This window comes from Sturnira hondurensis, unplaced genomic scaffold, assembly GCF_014824575.4.
Source record: "Sturnira hondurensis isolate 20B ecotype Veracruz unplaced genomic scaffold, ASM1482457v3 Scaffold0013515, whole genome shotgun sequence".
Taxonomy (NCBI): Eukaryota; Metazoa; Chordata; class Mammalia; order Chiroptera; family Phyllostomidae; genus Sturnira; species Sturnira hondurensis.
Genome location: NW_028086146.1, coordinates 232,080 through 250,164, shown reverse-complemented (window position 1 = coordinate 250,164; position 18,085 = coordinate 232,080). Strand labels below are relative to the sequence as shown.

The following is an 18,085-nucleotide window of genomic DNA, read 5'->3' as shown; positions in this document are numbered from 1 at the left end:
TTTGTACAGTTAGGTTTCCCAACTTTCACACAATGGTTTTCCAAGCACAGTTTTGCATTGCACAGTTGTTGCTGGGAACTCTTGTGTATTCGCATGTACACACCAGCCATGAAGGAAGGCAAAGGCAAGAAACATTCCTGGTTCCACGAACCTACTAATGTTTGTGCATGTGCTCATGCATGTGTGCATGAATGTGCACTTGTGTGTGTTACAAGTTTTTCATTCAATGAAGTGATAATGATGCTAACTGATAGATTAAAAAATATCTTTACTTGGTGTTGGGAGAAAGCCCCCAAAATCTAAATTCAGGATTGATTCCAAAGAACTGACATGTAGCCTCATTCAGTTCATAGTAACTATAATAGGAGACACTCACATGCACAGGCAAAGCGGCTGCTTGCTCCCAGTGGTGGCCCACAGGAGGAATCACATCCCTCCCAAGACAGGGCTCTCTTTTTTATAGGATGTTAATATGGTGGGTAGTCCCTTAGCCCACCAGAAAGAACAATGCATTTCTAAATTAACAGATAGCATTTCAGGCAGTTGTCTACACTCTATACATTCATTAACATCCTTCCTGGGGCCATCATGTTTATCTTTGGGAGGCACACTGACTTTTTGGGTGGTCAGTCAAGCCTGAGGCCACAGACAGTTTAACAGTCACAAAAGGTTAAATGGAGTCTAACATTTCCCAGATGTCTTTACTGCTGGAACTGTATTGCATCTCTGATTTCCATATTGCATCTCTGACTTCCCCCACACTTGGCAAAATAGAGGTTTGGCAACCTTACGTTGGCTCCCACAATATATTTTAAAATATCACTGACCATGAAATCCCCAAATCTGGGAACCATAGGTAACTGTATACAAAAGTCACAAAATTGGAAAGTGATAATATGGTGAACTTTCAAAGAATGGTACGAAATTGATTAAGAATGCTAAAGAGTATCGCCTCCCTTCCCACGTGCATGGAGGTATAGAAATACATCTCCCACTCTCCCTTGCCTGTATGTCCCTGGTAAGGCAATGGAGCATACATGGGCTTCAGACTTAAGCTTGAATTTCAGGTCTTCCACTCAGGAGATATGCAATTTTACATGAATTATGTAGTTTATGATCCCACGTTTCTTGTGAAATTATACAAATTTCAGGGTTATGGGAATCGTTAACTGAGATAATTCATGTAATGCTCTTAGCATGGCACCAGAACATAGCACGTAGCCGGGAAGTAGAAGTTATGATGATTTTCTCATCTCAGGACAGATGTGATGGTGCCTGATTCCCTACAGAGTGACAGGAGAGATGGAGAGAGTGTGGACCTGGTAGGATGAGGTGGAAGTAGACCTAGCCCCTGGCAACCCCAGGACCTTTGAGGGATGGTGACACCTTGGTCACAGTCTGGATGGGCAATAAAGCTTTGATGCCCCAGCAAAGGAAGCAGGTTATCTTGACAACTTGGCAGAATTCGGGGCCAGATCACTCTCAGGATGTTCAAAGGTACCTTCGTGGGGGCCGGGGGTGGGGGCCTTGAGGCAGATTCTAGGATTTGGGTCTTTGATCCTGAGTCCAGGGCTTAAGCCATCGTTAAAAGGAGGAAGAGATCAGGATTGGGATGGAAGCAAGGTCAACACCGCCCTATTATGAGGGCAGAACTTGAAAATAGGAAGTCCACAGCTGAATCTAAATTACAGGTGGTTTTCATTTGGTTCGCATGCTTTTCGTTTCTTTTTTGTTGTTATTTTTTATCGTGGCAAAGAATACATAACATAAAATTTGCCATTTGAACCATTTAGGGGTACTTTTGTAATATTTTTTTTTCTTGTCAAACTTTTAAAAGTGGGAGATTTTATATTTAAAAAAATTCCAGATGTCCAGCGTCTCCTGGATAAGAAGGTCTGGTGACACATTCCTACATTAAAATAAGAGCTGGGCACTGAGCAATCCCTGTCCCCTACTAACAGGACACTCTTCAGTTTGTAGTTCCCAAACAGTCCACGCCCCTTGCTTATGCTACATGGCCTGATCTAGTATGCATTGGAGTTTGCTGTCTTCTACCTGTGCAGCTCTGGAGTAACTTAGGCATGTTATCAAGAGAGTGCTTCAGCACATCAAAGCCAAAGCCAGCTTCACAGAACGGAAGCACAAATTTAGGCCCAGAGAAGAAGCAGCTGTAGCTTCTTCTGTCCACAGTGCTCACTGTCTTGTGACAATTCTCCATGACCAATTCTTCTGCTTTGTGTCTTCGCAACTCTTAGTACGACAGATGCCAATTGCCACGGTCAGCCTGGTTCTTCTTGTTTCAGCCTCTGTGATGAAATTGTTGGTACTATCATGCCTGACCTGTCTTTCTGTCAGTTTTTGAGTGCTGTTTTGAGCTTCTCCCCTGTGGATTTCATTTATTCACATTATTTGAGCAAGTGGTCATCAATAGTTCATAGTACATGTAGATAAAGTTTTCTCTACCCCAATGTTACTAAAACATGGTAGTCAGGCAGTTTATCTCCTTCCCTGTGTATCTTGCAAGCACATCTAACTCTGAAAGAGTGTTCCTAAGGATTATGTTATTCCCAGACTTGGCCTCCAGTCCTCCACTCCTGGTTAAATCTATGGACTGAGACGAGGTTCTAGGCTCAATGTAACTGGAGCACATATTTTGATCACAGGTTTGGACCTATGTCTGGGTTCCAAGCCTTCCCTTAGGGTTTTGAACTCTAAAAAAAATTTTAGAGAAGGTTCAAGATATGTTTTAGAGGAAAGCCCCAGAAAGCTTACAGTTCTGAGGATGTTGTGGGACACTTGGATAGTTCTTGCGGTTTGAAAAATGTCTACTACTGGGGCCATTAGTATTCTCAGGACTTACGGTGCCAAGACAATTTAACATAAGCAGTTAACACAGTGGCAAGAAGCTCTAAGAATGGGTTATAAATCTATATGGATTCTCAGATATGGCCCAGAAAGTAGCATTCCGCAAACTCAAGGCAGCAGGATTTACTCTTTAGGGCAAGACTTTGTACTTCCTTTCCACTGTCATTGTAGAATGGTGTTTTTCAATGTGTATGTTTTCCTGTTTATTAATACAGTTTCACACTTTTTAAAAAAAGATCCCATTCATTTTTTAGAGAGAGATGGAAGGGAGGGAGAAAGAGAAGGAGAATATCAGTTGGTTGTCTCTTGCATGCCCCCGACCCAGGCACATGCCATGGCAGGGAATCAGATCGGCAACATTTCAGTTTACAACCCACTGAACTACACTAGCCACAGCCAGTTTCACACCTTTCTGTAGCCTTACATCCACTGAATAAAAATCTTTTGGTGGAGGGGTAGGTGCATCTAGCTCAGACCAGGAATGTCTATGTGCGTGTGTAAAAAATATGTAAAAAAATGTATTTTTTACTCTAAAAGTCATTGATATACAGTCAAGGCTGAGACTACCTTTAACTCTGAGAAACAGAAAACTTCATTAAACAGAACACTCTACTCTGTGAATGGTTTATTGAATGGGTGAGACTATGTGTGTGTATGTTGGGGGGAGGTGATGGGGAAAGGGAAATGGTTGTGTATTTTTCCAACTATTTGAATGTCAGTTCCTACTTTTCGTTAGTTACCTAACTATTCAACAGTGAGGATTTTAAGTATAAACTGTTTTTAAGTTGTAAGTGGTATAACTGAGAAGTTGGATGACTAGATGTTTCCTCCTATAAGAGGTGGTCACAGTAACCCGGTAGCAGCCACTGCAGGTGAAATAAAACACCTGGGTGGAAAATAACAGGTCTACCTATTACTCATCTCGAAACCTAAAGCCTTTAACTATATCAGAACATTCCATATTGTAGATTAAAAGCCCTCACGATGAACCCTAAATAAGTAACCACTTTATTTTGCTTTCGTAGAATACAGAACAGGTTTGGGATTGAAAATTAAAGAGACTTGAACTCTGATCGAAGCTCTACCTCTAACTTCACCTCTCTGAGCCTCAGTTCATTTATTTATAAAATGAAGGGATTGAATTGTGGCCCATGGTTTTCAAATTGCTGTCCTCAGAGTTCAAGTGGTTTGGTGAAATCCCTTCAACGCAAGGGAGGTGGAGGTGAGAAGGAGGCCTGCTTGGCCACAGCGCCAGCTTCAAGCGGAGGAGACCTATACTTTCTTTTTTCTACACGGTGCACTTCTATATAAAGCATTCATTTGAAATAAAAATACTTCTGTGACTAGTAACATATAAAAGTTTAAAAACCACTTAACTGGATATTTAAAGAAGCTTATTTGGGGAATATTTAGAGGAGGGAGCAGTTTTCACATTTTATGAGTCTATGAGTTAGGGTACAGGAGCACTTCAAGTATACTTTTGCATAGGACTGGCTGTTGTGTAGAAGCCATTTTAAAAATATTTGCATAAAATATGTTTTTCTTTTTAGCTATAGTACTAACTGCTTTAATTTCATAGCTGGCCCAGTATTTCTGGGAGTTGCCCATTGGCTGACTAGGCCTGGGGATTTATTAATGAAACATACCATGAAACAAAGAACATTACTTTTAGGATTTCATTTACATTTAGACGGGTGCTTGAAACTGTCAGCTAGTCATTAATAGAACATTTTTTCTTACTCAACCTACCTGCATTCTCCCACATTTATTTTTGTTTGTCACTTCATTTTAGTTTTTGGTTAGAGGAAGTAATACATTTCCAGGAAAGTGCGAACAGACCAGAGTTGATTTCCTCTGTTTAAGCCATTTGGGAAAACTACCCTGTTTTTAAAGTTTCCTTGGAACGTAAAGATTTTTTTATTAGGCAATAAACATAATTTCTACTTTAGTTCACAAAGGCCTTTTCTTCATCTCTTACTGTGAAGGAATGAGTGATTCCACACAAGAAGACTTCTAACCATGACTACTCACACACGCATACACACTTAACCATTTGGGTTTTTTTTTTATCTAATAACTCAACCAAAGAATAAGCTTTCAATTCTTGTACATTATAGGTATCTTGGGGAGATTGATTTTCTGATTCAAAGAATGGAGAGTCAAAGGCAATCAGTATATTTGAATTTTGTAGATCAAAATGTAACATTGACATCCAGTTTATCTACTAGTTAACAAGTGCCTACTAGCTATCAAGCTTTATGCTGTGATCTTGGGCAAGTTTCTTAAACTCTGTATCCTTGAGTTTTCTCCATCTATAAATAGAGATAAAAGTAGTAGTACTTCACAAAGGGATAGAGAGAATCAAATCAGTTAATAGACCTAAAGCACGGGGAATGGTGCCTGGTGCCTAGTAATCATTTTATAACATTTAGCTATTATTAATTTCCTATCATAATTTTATCTATCACTTGCAACTATTCTTCAGGGTAGGTATTATTGTTTTGGCTTTCACATAAGGAAAATAAAGCTCACAGAGGATAAATAATTATTTATGTTTGAACCATTTTTAAGTGATGATCTTGTTTAGAAAATTGCTTTGATGTGATGATCTCTAAGTATACTACCAGGCAATCTCTCCCAGAAGTCATGGGACTGACCATAGACTTCACAAACCAAATGAACATGCTCAAATCAGATGACTTAGGATATTTAAAGCACAGTGAGACGTGAAGGCAGAGAGGTGGGATAAATTAACAAGCTGGAGGTAGACTAGCAATAGAGTGATTTTGTAGGCTGCAGAATCACACTTCTTGAATCCTGGAGTTCACAGTGTTCATACGCCCTGTCTCTCACACTCTGCTGATGGTATGATTAAGAGGCCTGAGGTCCCAAAGAGGTCCATGGAATGAGGAAGACTTAAGCCCTATCAGAATGACACAGGGAACATAAACCTGACCACAGCAGTATCTTGTCAACTAGCCTGTTGAAATGTCATAAACTGTAACTGCTTTTCTTGAGCAGAGCACAGGAGGAGGGAACATGATACCAATGAGTGGTCAGTTTTAGCAGTGACAGATACCAGTCCCCAAATGACGGGAACATACATACTTGGTCTATTTATCTCTTTCTGGCTATAATATTTTTATTTACTCATCATATTTGCTATCTATTTTCTGTCTTTTCTCGTCAGGTATTACAGTTTACTAACTTACTATCCATATTCATTGGAACACATCTTATAAAATATGCCTGTTTGCTATAAGATTACTCATTAGCTATAGTTAAAACCTCTTATGTGAAAGGTCAGCTACATAAGTTGTAGAACCTAGTGCAAAATGGAAAGTCAAGGCCCCTTATAAACAATAAAAAATCTCAATTATTAAGAATTACAAGAAGGCAATGTCAGAGCATTAGATTAAGCACTGGGCCCATCTGAGTGTGGGGCCCTGGGGGATTGATTACCCAGACACAGGCCCATGATTTGACCCTGCCTATGAGTTTCACCTGAATATTATGAGACAAGAGTTTTCTTATTATCTATGTTTAATACTTCTATGAGTTCCATTCATTCCAATAGCAGAATTCAATAACCCTAAATAATTCAGTAAACTCATATTATAGAACCCAAGTCTATATGACTCCAAAGACATGTTCATGAATTATAACCAGGATATTCTTTTCAAATACCACTTCAAACATATCATTTCTATGTTTAAAACCTTCAATGTCTTCCCAGTAATGAAAAAAGTTCAAAAGTTGTTGCTTAAAAAAATCAGTGAACTCCACAATGTGAATTCATATGCTGAATTCCAGCTCCCTTTCCAAATCATTCGTTCTTGGTCATGATCTGAGGGTTTGGAGATGGATAAAACTACCTCCAAGTTTTTTTGAGTGTCTACTGTGTATCAAATTCTGTGTTCCAGATGTGACACACATTAACTTATTTAATTTTCATAGAAACCTTGAAAATGAAGTTATCCCCATTTTACAGGGGAGAAAACTGAGATTCACGGAGTACAGTTGCCTCACACAGCTAACAACTGTCAAGGTGAAGACTCAGAAACCTAGGTCTCTCCATCTCTAAAACCTGATGCTTTTTCTCATGGGTTGCACTGCTTCCCACTTGAACCATGTTTTCCAGTGACATGAGTTTAATCTTTTCTAGATAATCTGTGTACCCTTTCTCACTTGATTCCAGTCTCCTCTCCACTTTTCTGCTATACTTTGTTCTATGCTTCTTCCAGCCCTGAGTTCTGTCTCCTTCAGGAATCATGTCTCCCCGCTGAAGGCCTTGCTTTGCCACCTCCTATAGAAAGAGGACACAGGAGACTCTCTATTTTTCATTTGACTCTCTCATTGTGCTGCACTGTGTTGCATTTAAAAATGTATGTGTAAATCTCTTTCCCTTCAGAATAGATTTTGAGTTTCTCAGGAAAATGGAGATGTCTTATAGCTTTTTTCCCTTACAGCCTAGCATAGGGCTCTGTACTTCGCTATCAGTTAATTACTCTTTCCTGTGGGGGGGACAATGTTAATGGTGATTTATTTTGTTGTTGGACACTCATTCCAAAGGCAAGAGAATCATTAAAATAATGGGGACTTTTTAAGGCTCTGGATGAGTATGTAAGAAAAAGGTAGGAATGTGTTGGTAAAAAGCACTGATTTATAGTACTTCCCAATTTCTATGGTGTGAATATTCCCACTATGGCCAATTTCAAGCTATCAACAGTTTAAAACCAAGTCAAAAAATTTCTGGAAAGTTAACAATCTGTGGCTGAATCAGCTCCAGCTCTCTCTTTGGGAGATCTAATGCCTTTGATTAACTAAATTTGTGTGAGAGGAAACTTAATCTGGAGTGATTGAAAGCAGAGGCTAAAGAAAATAATGTTTGTTGTGCTGTAACATATTTCCTATATTTAATGTGTAAACAATGGAATGCTTGAATTAGAGCTGCCTATGAGAAGGACAAGAATTATTCTGTAATTTCAGGACTTCAGATAAAGGTACAAAGTGCATTAATAACCTATGTAGTTTATTAAAACTTAACACCCTGCTAAATGTCTTTCAAGTTATATTCTAAAATTTTATCCCAAATCTATTACCACACACAGAGATTCACTTATTTCTTCTTCTTCTCCTTCTATTCTCTTTTAAAATTTTTATCTTAATGAGGAAAAAAATTATTCAAGAGTAATCAGTTATTGCTTGAGATAAAAAATCTAATTTGGCTTAGAATTCACGTTAGAGTTCACCTGCCACAATTATCTGTTTCACTGAATTAGCAAGAACATTGAATAAGAACAATCTCCCTGACAATTCTTTGTCTCAGACTTTAGCCTGCTAATATTTGCTGTATTATTGTGAATGCTTGGGAAATTATACTGTGGTTAATGTTAATAATGCTTTTTATTTTTTACTTTTTTATTGTATTTTTTCCATTACCATTTAGTCCCTTCAACCCCTGTCCCCAGCAATCTTCACACTGTTGTCCATGTCCATGAGTCCTTTTTTCTTTTTGCTCAATCCTTCTACCCCTTTTCTCTCCCTGCCTTTTCTGTCAACCTATTCTCTATGAGTCTATCCCCATTTTTCTTGTTAATTCAGCTTGTTTATTAGATTCCACATGTAAGTGAAATCATGTGGTATTTGTCTTTCTCTGACTGGCTTATTTCACTTAGCATAATGTTCTCCAGGTCCATCTATACTATTGCAAAGGGTAAAACTTTCTTTTTTACAGCCAAGTAGTATTCCATTGTGTAAATCTCCCATAGCTGTTTTATCCACTTATCTACTGATGGACACTTGGGCTGCTTCCATATTTTGATGATTGTAAATAACACTGTAATTAATAATGCTTTTAAAATAGTATTTTGAAATTCTCCCTTAAAAGAACCAAGTGAGAAAATGATTTTTTTTTCTTGGGATGTGAATATTTTGGGAAATTTTTTAATTGTTAAGGAAGTCAGCTCTGAAACATTGAGGATATTTTTGTCTACCAAAAATTCTCCCCCTTCATTTGTGTCATGATTCATTTAATCTTTCTTATCTACACTGCACCATTTGTGACAGTTGCCTGCAGATGTTCTGAGACTTTTCCTCTTGGCTCGGTAGGCTATTTAGGTGGCCTGCCGCTGCCAACTCTTCGGAGAGCTGGGAAGGCATTGGTGATGCTTGTACCTACCCCAATATCTCAAGCACATAGTTTAGTTAAATCAGCCAGAGGTTCTGCCCAGACAGTTGGTGTAAGGATATTGGTAAAATGGACTTAAAAATGCTGATATTCAAAGATGCTTTCTAAGAATCTAGGCAATCAACCTTATTCACTACTTTTTACAAATATCTACTTATCCAGGATTCAAATAACACCAAAATTCAAATAAATAGGGATTTTTTACAGCATTTTACAGTATACTCTGTTTTTTACAGTATACTCTAAGTTAATAATAATTATAATGAAAACAAGTATTAGATATAGGAAAGTTCTAAAGTTTTCTTCATAGATAAAGTGTGGTTACTGTTATCATAATTTCATTTTATAGTACCTTATTTCCTAGAGTCTTATCAGTCAAAGTGTTATGTATTGTAACCCCCACCGAATCAGTTTTCACAGCTTCCAAGAGCATTCTAGTCTCCCATTTTTGATAAATAGCTATTTATCTAATTAGCACTCTTTAGAATTTCAGCTATCAGTGATAGCTAAATTTCACAACTTATTATTAAACTATCTATAAGTACATTATCTTTGAAGAGTGATTGAAAGAAAAAATTCATCAGTTATCACTTAAAAATTATCTAGGAAAAAAGTGCTTTCAAAAATATTTGACAAAATACACTAAAAGTAAAAATAAAGCAAATGCTCTCCTGATAAGCACAAATAAGATTATTTTGGGAGATATTTTCTTGCTGTTTTGGGGCAATGTCATTGAGATTTCAGATAAAGTACTCATAGTGAAGATAGCCCTTTACTTTATTAGGTTTATTATAAGAGAATACCAAAGGCACTTTTGAGGCTGTCTTTATGTATAAGACTAATGGATGACAAGTGGAATATTGTCTGGGGGAACTTCAATAAGCTTGTTCCTATAGAACAAAAATGGTTAAGCCTTCTTAAAATGTTCGGAGAACATTATATTAGAATATTATAACAAATTATATAAAATAAAGAAAGGAGAATAATTTTATATGTTAAATATAATGTGTCTAAGTTTCTCTTCTGCTGTTCTGAAAATGCAACATTTTAAAATAATACATGTTAATTATGCTTTTGTGTTATATATGTGTATGAACTTTCATATGTACATGTATATGAGTAATATGTACACATACACCTACACATACATTCTGATATCTACACAAACATATGGGACTTCTTGGACAAATTAATATTTCCATTTATGCATACACTATTATTGTTATTTTGAGCAGTGAACGGTCACAGAGATCAGGAAAGTTTTGAAGGGAAGCTATGGAAGGAATGCAGGTCAACACAGCATAGGAGCATTGTGTGCTCTGCGGGTATCTCACCTCAATTGTGTTGCCAAGTGTGTAGGACAGACCTCCAGAGCTTAGCTTGTCATGGGGCAGCAATGAAATTTACCGGGCAGTCAATTACAGAGTTCGCTGAATTGCCATCATTTTAAATTTCTTGCCCACCCCTGGATCAAAAGGCAGAACACCAGTTTCAATAGAAAACGAAGGCTTTTTAGCACTCCTAAATATTATCACACAACATGTGAAAAAATAGTTCATGATACTTAAACATGCTTCCAAAGTATAAACATGAACACATAAGCATTGTGCAGAAATATTTTACCCAAACTTTCAGAGCAGAATGTCTCCTCTCAGGCTGAGGCAGCACCCTCTGCATCCTCCTGCTTCAGAGTATTCACATGCCTTTGAATAGCTGCTTTGGATTAGAGTGCATACGAACCACCAGAATTAGCACAGTCCATCTACTGAGCCCTGCAAATGGCCTTGTGAAGACCTGAATGTCTATCTAAGAACATAACAATATCTAAGAATATAAGTTTGTATATGTAATTCATGGTGAAAATATCTCCTTTGTTAGAGAAATTCCTGCAAATGGATACCTAGAATGCCTTTCTCTGCCTACTCAAATTCTATCAGCCCTTTAATGTCCAGTTTCATTCCTATTTCATCTACCATGTCTTCCACAAGCTCTCAAGTCTCCACTGTCTACTGCTTTTTCACATCGAGGTTGCATGGCACTGTTGTGTAACAATTCTATGGGCCTATAACTTGTTCTTCTTAATAGAGTTGAGCTTTAGAAAGGAGTCTACACATTTCTTCTATTTCTTTCAAAGCACCGAACACATTCCTAGGAACATAAAACATGCTGAATAAATACTTAGAAGAAATGCTCAACTTAAAGGGAGAATAAAAGAATGATAAAAATGAAATGAATTTGCTGATTGATCAGAATTTTAATGGATCCTTCTTGCAGCTATGTAAAGCAACCCGTATTTTTAGTGCTATTTTCATCTACTTCTGAGAATAGTTTTTCTACAACATAGCAGATTGGGGGTGGGGGAAACACCACCATTTTGCAAATCCTCAGTGACAGAGTAGTTGAAGTAGGCTTTTAGATTCAGCTTTCCTTGTTACTCTTGGACTCCTGGTCTTAAGATTCTTTTGTGACATTAAGGTCACATTCTCCCCAAATCTCATGTCTGCTATAAATCCAAAGCAATAATTGTAGGCTTGAACCTAGATGTCTTAAGGATATGGCCCAGTTTTTTGCAGTCCACATAATACCACCCCTGCTTTCAGGTATTAGTGTTGCTAAGTGCATGCTCCGTGGATTCATTAAAACACACACAGAAACAAAACAAAACAAAATAAAATCTTAACATAGATATTAGTAAGAAGATCTGGAGAAATTTATAAAGTTACTATTATAGATGACTTTCCACTGAGAAAGAACTTATTACAGTGAATTTGTAGTGTATTATCTTTGCTGATAATGTCACAATCTCAAAACTTTTTGGTGTCCTTCTATGGAGGAAAATCAGTTTTTGCTGTGACCAATACCTGAAAGTCAGCACAAGCTTTGAGCTCCTGGGGAAATCTGTGTGGCCCTTTCTCTGCACTCCCCTGCTCTTATAATGCAAGGAATGTATTTTAAACTCTAGATTCAATTTTAAGTTAACCAGGTAGAGAGGAGAATTAAGAAGAACTTAATCAGTGAGTAGAAGAAGCTCTGGTGTTTTTATTTTTTAAAATTAAATCCCCAAAGCCCATGAATATACATATATAATAATGAATGTAATATGTATATGGCAAATAGCACTACTATGTCATTTCTCCCTTGATTCATTTAAAATTACTGAGATGTTTGACTGATCTCTAGAGTATAACTAAAATGCGTCTGAGTCTTTATTTGACATTTAAGGCAGCCATGAAAATTAGCATTGTTTCACAGCCCCAAGGAGTATTCTCCTAGGTCTGGAGAATTTCTGTGGGCAGCAACATTGGACTTAATATAAATTTGACCTATCCAAGCATTATTTTAGTTACTCACCAACACCAACAGTTGGCTGTCACACATTTCCATGAGTGTCATTAGAACTAGCAAAAAAATTGCCTTAAAAATTTTTTGTGCACAGATCACTCTAAAGTTTATTACTGAAAAAAATTTTTAGAGGTTTTGGTTCTCTCTCTCTGTAGAGAGCACCATACACACACACACACACACACACACACACACACATGCATATTCTGTGAAATATAATCTGTGAAGTGGTGCTTTCTAAATGGAAGCACACCAAAATAAGCTAGATATATAGGCTAAGAGGTTATTTAAGTGCACAGACAAAATATTTGCTTGTTCTTTATTTAGTTGTTGCTTGTTTTCAGATTGTTTACAATTTTTTTTATTCACCAAGGGCAATTTATCAAGTTTCTAAATATATAGACTACTATTTACAATGCTCTTGCTATTTCCATATACATATTACATACATTATTATTATATTATGTACATTCATACATATTATTTTTCTCTAGAGCATGCTAAAACCCAGTGGAATAGTTATTACTATGTATTTTATAGAGGAACCAACTGAGTATCTTAACCATTACAACTACTGACACTAGCATCCCCTTTATAAAAACATATTTTGAACCATCACTTCTAGTATTAGAGTGATTTTGAATCATTCTACCAGTATAAGTATGGAGTTCTATTATCTAAGGAGCCTATAGTCATTTTTATTTTTTGTACCTTAAACTAGTTCTTCACTCCGCAAATTTCTTTCAGTTAATCAATAATATTTTAGGAAAAGTCACCATTTTAGCTTTATGTTAATATAAGTGGTCAATTTTTCAAAAAGATTTTATTTATTTATTTCTAGAGGGGAATGGAAGGAGAGAGGGAAAGGAATATCAATGCATGGTTGCCTCTCATGCACCCCCTGCTGGGAACTGGCCTGCAACCCAGGCATGTGCCCTGACTGGGAATCAAACCGCGATTCTTTGGTTTGCAGGCCCACGCTCAATCCACTGAGCTATGCCAGCCAGGGATTTTAAGTGGTCAGATTTTTGAAAATGTGATTACTAAGAAAAGGCTTCTCATTCTTCTTATCCTTTTACTGGGAAGTATTCATGAGTACAAGTTTTGATTACAGTTGCTTTAGAGACAAGTTTTGAAATGTCTTTCATTTATTGGAGCAATAAAGAAGTTGCTCAATCACACTATCAAAATAAAAACAAGAGGAAAGAACAGTCAACTTAGCCTAACCCAAACAAGGAACATGTTTCCTGGGATGAGAATGTGTTGAAGGCAACACAGCATGTCCTGACTCCCCTGTGCAGTCAGGGTTGTATGGTAGGTTATGGGTAAGTTATCTATTTTGCAAATTAGGCCAAAGTGTGCTCCTTCAACTAACTGTGAAAGCATTCTTGAAAGCCCATGAAAGTTTATTATTCCAATTACTAACACAAGGGGTTGATAAATGAATTATGAGGTGAGGTATTATTGTCATTAAATAGATCTCACTCAATTATTTATCCCTGGGTCTGGGGTTACAGCTCAGAGAGCTGTGCATATTATACCAGGGCTTATTTGAGCTCTGAGACCTGGAGACCAGATTACAGTCTTGGCAGGCAGCTTTTGTTGACTGCAATTCAAGGGGATGACACACATTTTTCAGTCAGACCTGTGGATAGTTTGAGGCCAATAGATATTCACAGTTTACACATGAGAGTCTACTTCATTTAGCCATGTAGAAAAATCCTTTTAAGTTATCCAGACAAATATAAATGGGTAGAAAAATGAATTAACTACAAAAAATAATAAGAAATGTTCTTGCTTTTTAGTTTTCAAAGACATTGCTCTTTCTTTTCTTGCATTCTGAAATCTGTCATGGGCACCTCATTGTATTAAATATCAGTCATTGTTTATCTCCATATTGAATAGTTTCTTTTGTATCTTCTTTTTTAAAGATTTATTTATTTATTTTTAGAGAGGAAAGTATGGGGAGAAAGAGAGAGGAAGAAAAACATCAATGTGCGGTTGTCTCTCTCATGCTCCCTGCTGGGGACCTAGCCTGCAACCCAGGCATGTGCCCTAACTGGGAATTGAAGCAATGACCCTTTGGTTCCCAGGCTGGCACTCAATCCACAGAGCCACACCAGCCAGAGCTTTTTTTATATGTTTTTTTCTAACAGCGCAATGAAAGATGTCATCTAGTTAAGAAATCTGTTATCATAGAGGATGGAATTGGGTAATGCTGGTTTTCTTCCATCCTGACAGCACTCCAGCTCACTGCAAAAGTCAGCCCTGAAAATGGTGTTAAGGCATGTTCTCTCACTGAGTCATTGACCACATCCAGTCCCGTGATCCTTCTTGTTCTGCAAGCTGTGAGAGTGCGTCCTTACATCCCAAGAGCTTCAGGTTAGGGGGATCAAGAATCTGTTCTTGCTAAACAGTTATTCTCTACCCACCCCTTTGGCTGCTGACTTTGTTTTAAAGTCATTCCCTAGATGTCTGATGAATTGAGTCTAGTAGTGATTTTGGCCAGGGTGGGCAGTGGGAAGCAGGAGGATGTAGAATGGCTGTTCAGGGATCCCTTTTGTGTTAACCTGGGGGGCAATCTCTTGGGCAATGAAGGAGGGATTAGGGCATTAGGGAAGAGAAGCAATTCCCGCCTCCTATTATATGGAATGAAGTCCAGACTTTGGCATAGGTATATTGAGGGTATTGTGGGGCAATCATTAGGAAAAATGAAACTATGCCTAGCATCAGGACAACTTGGCAATTGGAGACAGACATTAAAATCTTATTTAGATTATTCAAAGGAAAATTATATTTTTAATAAATGACAAACACCTATCGCTTCCATGTAAGTTTCTATATTGTTAAATTAATTTATAATTAATCTCATGGTGATTTCAATTTGGTTATAACTCTGACTTTCTTCTTGCTCTTAAATGATGATAGTTGTCCCTGTATCATAATCATCAACTCACAAAATTAATGATCTTGTCAGAAATACAGAGTAGAATAGTTATTTGTGTATACTTCTGACTGCTTAAAGAAGTTCTATTTTCTAATTGACTACTCACGTAGTAAGTGATATAACTCTAATAGGCCAACTGTGTACCTTTTAAATAATCTGCTAAGTATCCAGAGTAGTGAATACACTGACAAAATAGGCATTTTTACATTTGAAAAGCAAATGTTACTACCAAGTAGAATTTTTGATTTTCTATGTATATGTGTTTAACAGAGAATGATGTCACAATGCCTATGTATAATTGATTTTATAAATTTCACAATTCTTAATGCCAAGTAATTGAATTATAGACAGTTCTGCTGTACAATATGCTATGTGGGTTCCTAAAAATCACTACAATATGCACACTTAGGTGATATAAACCATAGGATTTATAGGAAAAATGAGAATAAGGGCACAATACTCAAAATATCACTGGTGACAAAAAATAGATGTAGAATGACAGCAAAATTTTGCACATGCTAAATGATAAGAAATACCTAAATGCTACAATAAACATGGCAATTTACTTTGAAAAAGACTTATAGTTTGCTGTGGAAGTGCTTTAGCAGGGTCTGTAAAGCATGGAAGAATGGTCCTTGTAACACCATCTGTGCAAGGGTGAGGTTTTTCTCAGGTGGTACAGTCAGGGAACTGGGAGATGAGGTGTGTGCAAATGTGTATTCTTGCACTGCTAGGTTTAGCTGGAGACAGTTTTTGCCGTTCACCTGGTGTGTTTTGAAGATAAAAATCACACATAAGCAAACAAGAATTTTTATTATGCTCAAATTGTTCTATAATCTATCCATCATACTAGAACAAATTGATAGTTTCAAAACAAGCATTACTGTAGAATTAACTGTGTACTAATCCCTTCAACACTTTCACATCTATGATCTCACTTTATTCTTGCCACCATCCTGGCAAACAGAAAAGGAAATAATTGCCTGATATTTGTCTGTTTGTTGGAGAACATTGACCAGTTAAAGGCCCCATGGTAAATAAAAGGGCCTGTGTCAGAAGGTGCTTAGGTCTCTGTGACTTGGGTACTGTTCTTTCTTTTGGGAGGCAGGGAACTTGTGAACATGTACACAGAGAACATCAAAAATGTGGTCAGTGACACAGACAAATCTCAGAGGCTGAGTTAGAATCATCTGATTTTCAGTTTAGATAAGTTCATCATTTTGTAAACGTCTGCTGGGTGCCACACTCCTGTCTTGTCATCTCTATAATATACACTTAATTCCTGAATCTGATGTGTTTGCTTCATTGCATGAATCTAAAACCCAGGCATTAGAACTCAGTTTATTCTTTTTGATGTGACCTTATGGAATATTTGGAATGTGTAGACTGTTTTAGAAACCATTTCTCAATTAATATTCACAGCCCAGAGGTCATGTCAAATGTCAGGGCATTCAACATGGCCAGTCTAGTAACTTTTTTCTGTTTCCAGGAAGCTTCCCTATACAGTTTCTGCAAAAATTAACGAGGAAGAGTATAATCCCGAATGCTAGAATGCCTTTGTCTTCAAGCATCCATTGATGTGGAAAATGCAATTATTATATACTCCCTTGTCTATATCTACCCCGAGGTATTCCACTCAGCTCTTCTTCCAGAAGGTTTAGGTTTATTAAGCACCTCCTAGAGTCAAAGTATGGCCAATGCTGTGGGAAACACAGAAGGACAAGATGTTCCTGCCATCCAGGAACTGAGTTGGCGGCGAGGGCGGGGGGACTGTTGTTCTGACTGATGACTGCAGAGAATCTTCTCATTGTGCTGGTGTGTTAAATGGCAGAATATGAGTGGGAATACACGTATAGGTGAATAGCAAGGCATCGCTGTCTAGTTATCGGCTAGGTCAGCAGGTGTGTGCTGTGCTTTGATCACTGGGTGTTGTAAAATCGTGTGTGTAGCACTAAAGAACACTTTACAAAAAAAATCCTTTACCGACTTCTCATTACTTTCAAGAATTATTTTAATTGAGAAGTTTTTGATCATCATGTCTTGAATGGTCTTATCTGTAAAGCTGTGCATTCCAAGGGCCATTCAGCTGACCGCAATGTGGCACCTGCATGATGACAGTCCGGATCTGAGTGACCGCTCAGGTTCTCCAGGGCCCTGAAATGTCAGTACGAGTCTGGTCTATCTCCACTTCATGAAGGTTGTCCACACACAAGACAAACAACAACCAGATTGACAGACAGAGTTACGAAGAGTGCAGCATGTTCCTTTTAATATGTTCACTTTACCCGTTTGGATAAATTAATGCTTTCCATGCACACAGACACTTATATAAATACTATAAACGTATACATTTTTGGAAATAATGTTAAAGTTTGAATCTGAAGCCCTTTCTAAGTGCAAGGCCATAGAGAATTTCTTTCCTTTTTCACTTCCCTCAACCTCATTTGCTTTACACAGTATGATTTTCCTGTTGTAAGTCATAATTGCTTTTACAAGATTAAATACCAGGTCAGTGCTGTGTTGTATGTCAGCTCATCCTAAGCTCTTTGCCCTACTTTTTTAAAAAATAATGATCCTTAAAAATAAGGAAATAAAGTATTTTAAAACAAACATTATAGCTGGTAAAATCTGAAGGAAACGTCCTATTCAGTTTTATAAGTGGTAGAAATGAGAAGAGCTGGGATTCTCTGCTTTGACACGTAGCATAAATGTCCTGCCTTTCAATGACTTCAGTTGATAAG

The 18,085-nt window shown here is 37.3% G+C and overlaps 1 protein-coding gene across 1 annotated transcript in view; it reads left to right on the top strand.

The window, feature by feature from the left end:
• The window catches only part of TMC1 (transmembrane channel like 1), a 142,149-nt gene that overhangs the window by 48,586 nt on the left and 75,478 nt on the right, over positions 1-18,085 (top strand). The window lies entirely within an intron of this gene.